Raw genomic sequence first — 7,202 nt, 5'->3', positions numbered from 1 at the left:
GCCCGCCCTCCGCACGGCCCGGCCCCGCGCTGTAGCCACCGCTGTGTGCCGGGCCTGGAGACACCCTCCCACGGGCGGGACCGCCGCTAACGGGGCGCGGCCAATGCTCCGCCCAACGGCTCCCGCGAGTGCAGGCCGCCCCCTGCCGGCCCCGCGCCGCCACTGCAGCGGCTCGGCGGGCCCGGGCGCGCCCAGCTCCGGCGGAGCCCCGCTGCGAAGGCAGCAGGCGACGAGCTGCCCTGCCCTGCCCTGCCCTGCCCTCACTCCGCGCCTCGCACAAGGGCATCCTTCCCTGCGACCACCCGGAGGTGCTGCGTGTGCGGGGTCCTGGAGGTGAATCGCCTAGAAACGGCATCCGGGCAGTGAGTAGTAAAGCTGTGTGTGCTTCGTTTGCAACAGCTATGCGTTATCTTTTATTCCAGCAAGTCTCGTTGTCCTGTGGATGCAATGGAAACCAGCAAAATGGGAGACTATAACTGAGGAAGGGCTAACCTCACGGGAGTGATAGATGTGAGTTGGTCACACTCAGGTGTTCTCACTTCCTTTAGGAATACATGCTTAAGGAATTTTAAAATCATAGAATCATAGAATGGTTTGGGTTGGAAGGGACCTTAAAGATCATCTAGTTCCAACTCCCTGCCATGGAGAGAGACACCTTCCACTATACCAGGTTGATCAAAGGCCTGTCCAACCGAAGTTTAGCAGATGCAGGCCTTCTGTAATTAATGACACTGTAAGACCAAATACCGAATGTGTTCAGAAGGACCACTTCTGAGAATTCAAATGAAAACAATTTCCTTTTCTACATAAATTTTTTTTCTCATGTTATATTTTTATTCTTATGCTTCTTAGCTTTTTCAAAGAATCACAATCTTTCTGGAACATAATTTATTCCACAGAGTGGTTTATATTGTTCAAAGGATTTGCAATTGCTTTCTACCATGACGTGTATTTGCTGTTACACACCGGAAGTACTTATCCTATGAGTAGCTTATACTACACTCCCTGCAATCTTGGCATGTCAGGAACAGTTTTACTAGCATCCTAGTACAAATACCTGAATGAAGTGTATTAACTAGACTTCCCTCCCACGGCAAAAATGCTATATACAAAAAGTAGCAACACTTGTAATTGCTTATCCAAATATGAGAACATAAGAGTTTCCCTTTTGATACAGAGTGTCAGGATTATGAGAGGATGCCAGTCCTGTGAAGAAAGGCATCAGATTAATGCGGGGTTTCTCTCCTCCCCCTCTAAGCATTGATGAATCTCTCCTCTAGAACCCTACGCTGCCACACACCACAGGTACGGCAGTGCTTTCTAGGCCACAGCTAACCCGAGCAGATCTGCTCTTTCAAACACCTTTCCTGACACTCAGGTTTCAACCTGATACGCTTAAAACCTGATTCATTTCAGCGCTGCTGAGCTCACTCTGACAACAGGAGTGACATGAGGTTAAGAGGGGGGCTTTGTTCAACCTCTTGAAGTCAGAGCTTTGAGTAGAGGAAAAAAAAGCCACTTGAAAATGGCTAGCTGTGTGGATGTGTATGTATATGTGGATGGGACTATGGGAGGAATTCCCACTCCAGGGAACAGCTGGAGAACAACTTTGATAACAAACTGTGCTAAATGATTGTGTCATACAGTCTCTGTTTTTTGCTTTGGGGAAATATTTTTAGCCAATATTTATATTGTAGCAACACATACAGTCCCTCCAAAATGGACTAGGATTTGACTATAAATCCACAAAGTAAAATTACAATCTTTCCACCAATGAGTTTGAGTTACAAATCCTTCTATTCTAAGCACTCTAGAAAAAATATTGATCAGCTTTGCTTATGTCTAAGGAGTATGAGTTTTTATACTCAGATTTTAACAAACTGTCAGAGAAAACTGAGTCACAATATCTATTGCCTTGTAGAAATCTAGATAAGTTGGTTTAAGAAAAAAACAGTTGCCCTTGGGCTTTCACTGAGACTGCAGCAATTTATACATCTTATTTAATTCTAATTATTTAGCCTTATTCATTTCAATCTGAGATTTATTTTTCTATTAAAATGTAATATGAACTCTAGGGGTACTTCTTTCTTAGTGCTCCTGGGGTCTATCTATATCTGGTGACTTTAATGGTAGCTCAGAGCTCAGCACTTCCCAGCAGCATGTCTGGCGTCTGTAACCCAAGCAAAAACGCACATGCAGGAGGAGGGCTAGGAAATCTGTAAGACAACAGGATGGATGGATGAGAGCTGTAGGTTTGCTTCGTGGTCCCAGGGTGCAGAACAAGCAGTTAGGACACACATTCACATATATTGCCTATGCTGTCATGATTTCATGTATCATGCTGTATTATTTCTCAGAAGTTTCTGCTTCTTGTGTTGCCCATGATTTGCAAGATATGACCTATTTGGATGTCCACACACATCCTATGTTGATAAGTTTAACACGTCTGCTTTGTAAAGGCTGAGGATTTTGGGAAGGGTAGTTTCATACCCTCAAGCATGAAATCAGGAATGAAGGAGAAAACTTACGGTTTTGATCATCAGCTTTACAACTCAATAATAATTATTCGTATTTTCCACACACAATTAAAGGGTTAAATGTTTCTGGAGCAAGGATTAGGCTCACTGATTCATGTATCCTTTCATACAGTAAGGAAAACAAATTATATGATCTTATCCTTACAACAAAGCCTGTTTAATGAGACTGGGGTGATGAGTGACCATAACTTAGAAATTAGTTTGGAATGGTGGCAGTGCAAGCCCTATCTCCTTCCCTCTGCAAGATTACAAACGAGACAAAATCCTTCCTTGCTGTGCTCAGTCTCAAAGATGCAAGAAGATGACAAATGCAGAAAAGCGCAATAAATCTCAGCAAACTTGTTGGTGTAGGTTTGTTAGCTGCTTTGTTTATTTTTAGGAGGGGAATCTGGAGTAGGATGTGGTACAGCAAAGAAAACAATAATTATTAAAAGCACCAGGGAAAGAAACAGAGAAAAAGAGGTGCACACAGAATTCATTGCTTGTTCCTAGTCATGCTCAGCAAGCAGAACCTTACACTCATAATGAACCTTTAAATGTGTTTTGTAGGAGTCCATACATAAATTGGGATCAGGGATTTCCCTCATGTTCAACTAGCAGTCTGAGAAGAGAGGGCAGGGACATTTGTGGCAGAAGCTAGTGGGCCATAAAGGCCAGGCATGGCGGTAGCTATATTAGATCAGCTGGAGATAAGGAGGCTAAATTATGGAGGACTATAAAGGTAAAACTGCATTTCCTGCAGAGCTGCAAAGAGCTAGGACAAGGACTTCGGGAAAGGGTGGCACAGCTAATTAACATCTTTCTTAGTGATTTGCCTTAATGACACTGGAAATCCTAGTTTAGGTTTCCTGAGATTTTTGTATTTTTTCTTCAAGATCTCTTCTGTTTTAGTTGATTAATAAGCCATTCTAGATGCAGAAGGAAAACCTGATATCCTAAATTGGCAGAACTTCTTAATTTGTCTTAGCTAGGTTTTTAACGGGTGCTAAGAAGAGAGCAACTTATTATCAACTACTGATTTTCTTTTCCTCCAGTAAGTGACTCTATATCTGGTCTTCTTTACAAAGAAGACCAAAAAGAGCAAAAATATCTTTAAAGCTATTCATGACACATATTTAACTGGATAGGTAAGTATTATCAGTTCAGTTTATTGGTGTCGATTTACAATGGGAGGGCTAATCTTTCTGCTCAAACATCAGGCAAATTGTGTGCGAATGAGAGGAAAAAAATAGGATATCAGAAGTTTCCAAATCAGTGGATTTGAATGGCTGAGTAAAACAAATTGGGAAAAGGGTATGTTGACCCCGTTGGAGGCAAGAGAGGAGGCTGTAGATGATGACTGTGAAAAGCTCACTTGTTTCTCAAGTTTCACACTTCAAATTTCTTCCTCTTTCTCACTTCAGTGTAAGCTGAAGGGGGGAGGAATAGGACTTAAAGGAAAACGTATTTAGAAAACAAATGATTTTCGTGTTCAATCTGTCATACTTTGTGCAAGACTAACTTTCTTTTGTGACCTTTCTTTTCTTAAAATACAACGGACTTTTGTATTTACGAAGTAATTCTTATTTAAAAGAACAGTTACCTAGTTTTGGCTTGATACAGGTGGAATAAGGGCCAGAACAATTAGTTCTGTAGTATGAAATGAGAAATGGCATTTTATATAAATATCATGCAACCGGATATTATAGATAATGTTGGATTAGTAAAGCAATGACAAGTACGTTTTCTGGAAGCTGTGAACTACTAGTTCACCACAGAGAACAAAAAACGCATGAAAGGATAAAGCATAATATTGATTCAGTGACTATGATGATGAGTGCTGACCATCGTCTGCTGATGCTATATTAAGCATATCTGAGAGATGGATCATAAGAGTTCTCCCAAACCAGGGTGCTATAATGCTTCAATATCTTCTTGTACTATGAGCAGAACTGCTGATTTCACTGCAGGTAGTCTGTATTTAACAAATGCTTTAAGTCTAATCAGGACACCGAGCATCCCAGAAATTGCAAAATAAAAATAAATAAATAAATAAATAATTTGAAGCATACTCTTCCAGTGATGCCTGGTGAAAGGACATAAGGACATAAAACAACAAGCATAAACTGCAGTACAGCAAATTTTACTTAAATGATCAAATGTGGGAACAGGTTGCCCAGAGAGGCTGTGTGCCATGCTTGGCCCTGAGCAACCTGCTCCATTCGACCCCACTTTTGAGCAGGGGTTTGGACTAGATGATCTCTAGAGTTGCCTTGCAGCCTCAGCCTCTTCATGATCCTGTGAAACTGGAAAGACCAATTACTCTTGTTTAAAGCCCAAGCTTAGTATCTTTTGGGGTAAATTGAAATAAAACATGATTTTTCAAATTACAGATGTTTGGCAGTAAGATGTCTTCAGAATACTTACACTGATGCAACTCTCTGCCCTAAAACTCTTAAAAACTTATTTGCTATGGAAGCTTAAAAATAGCTTTTATTTTCAATTGCAGGTTTTAAGTTTTTTAAATAAAGGGTTTTTTTTTTAAATATGGCTAAAAAACAAGCAGGAGTTCTGAGGATGGGGAGTAAAATGGGGTGCGGAGGGCAGGAAGATAAGGGATTATCAAGGGAGTAAATTCTGCTGCTATTTGAACAGAGGACAACATTTTCTTTTAAACACTTTTTCACTGGACAGCTTGCACATCTTTATTTTTGCTTGTTGCTGTATTTTTTTTTTTTTTCTCATCAAGCACTTGGAAAAACTAGGTCTAATCCTTGCAGTTAATGAAAAATAATCATATGCTAGTTAAGCAAATCATCTCACTCGGGATGAAGAGAACTGTATAATGGATAAAACACCAGAGCTGATGAAGAGTATTTGTTTCATGTAACATTTCTCAACAAAAAATAATGAAATGCGAATGTTGCAGCAAAATATTAAAACATTGATTTTAGGCCAAAGTATGGGGAATGTAGAAAACGCAGTATTCAAAATAAGATGGTTCTGATGCTTGCAAACTTCAAAGTGCCTTTTCTGTCCAAAATTATATATTTCTTTGCAATAAAAGCACAAAAATGAAACAGGATTGTATAAAATTGACCCAGCCCAAATAAATTATATTGATAAACAAGAGAGACGTGTGACTTTGTTCCTATGTTTGTCAAAGCTCATTTACACTAACACCTTGACCCAAAATAATGAGTTCAGGGCCTGATACCACTTGCTCTAAAGCCAATATCAGCTCTGGTGGGAATTCAAGAGCAGAAGGAGTGCACATTGAACATGTAGGTGACACTACTGTTTTGCCTAAGCAAGCTTAGAATAAGAAGTGAGTTGTGCATTTTTCCAGTTAAAAATAAATTAAAAAATCATTAGCTCTGTAATGACTCACCATTTTTTACTACGTTTAACTTTTTCTGTGGGACAACAAAGACTTCCTCCTAATTTTCAAATATTATTTTTAAAAGTTACAAGCACTATTTTTCCCACACTGCTACATTTGCCCTTCCAAGTACAGACAGAGAGGCAGAATTTATATGCAACAGTCTGGAAATCTCTCTACAGGATCTAAAAATAACCTTTCAGTTTATGAGAATTTTGCAATGATAAATCCCATGTTGCAGTTCCTTAAAATGGGAGTGCTGAGTATGATTGGAGAGAAGGAATTCCCAGATCTCCACAAGTTAAGTAAATTTGTTGCTATTTTGAATACTTAATTTCCTAATCTCATCATTAGCCCAGGGCTCAGTATTGCTGTCTTGAGACCTGGGCTAGACTAACCTTGAGAACACTTCATGCTGAGGTAGAAGGAAGTATTTCTTAGCAGGAATCTTTTACCGGTTTCTGTATCATGGCAATTTGGGATATGAGCAAACAAAGCAGTGATGTAGTGAGAAGTGAAGATAAAAATGGAATGTATTTTGCACTCATTTGGTTATTAGCCTTGCAAGGGGCCAGGCCTCCTGGGTAACTGAGTACACGAACTTGGCTACCGATCTCCGTCACGGGCTGTGACTTCAGACCGCGCTCCTGCTGCCGGCGAGATGGAACCGGGAGCCAGCGCTCCCGAAACCGACCAACTCGCCTGTGCGCAAGTTCGAGTGGAAGGAAGTCTGCAGGGAAGAGCCGCGCGGTACGCAACGCTGACCCCAGAACACTAACAAGGGAGGAGAGAGAAACGCTGCCAAGTGCCCGTAGCAGTTCAACCGCAGAATTCAAACAAGCCGATCTCGCCGCCACCGTCCCAAGGCTTCTCCGGCGACTGCGCAGGCCGAGCCCAGCTCTCCACCGGGGCGAGCGTCCGCCCGCCCCACAGCGGGACCCCACCGGCAGCCGTGGGCCGCAGGGCAGGCAAAGGCCGGGCCCGGAGGGGAGGGCTCAGCCAGGCCGGGAAACGCCCGGGACGCGGCCGCTGCTCCCGGACCGTGTTTTAGGCGCGGAGCCGCAGCCCCCGCATCGGGAGACACCTCACGCGCCGCCCGCGCTCGCTGCCAGGGCCGCGCCCCACCCGTTAACGGCCGGCGTGGTGGCGCGCCGCCGCGCGGAGCAGAGCGCGCCCCCGGCGGAAGGGAGGACGGGCCGGTCACCCTGCACGGGCAGCGCGGCCGGGGCGGTGCTTCCGCGCGGGGAGGGGCGAGAGAGAGGGGCGGGGCAGGCGGGGGGAAGGAGGACCGGGCGGGGGGAGCG

This window comes from Strigops habroptila, chromosome 4 (assembly GCF_004027225.2).
Source record: "Strigops habroptila isolate Jane chromosome 4, bStrHab1.2.pri, whole genome shotgun sequence".
In the NCBI taxonomy this organism is placed as follows: Eukaryota; Metazoa; Chordata; class Aves; order Psittaciformes; family Psittacidae; genus Strigops; species Strigops habroptila.
This window is presented reverse-complemented; position numbering follows the sequence as displayed.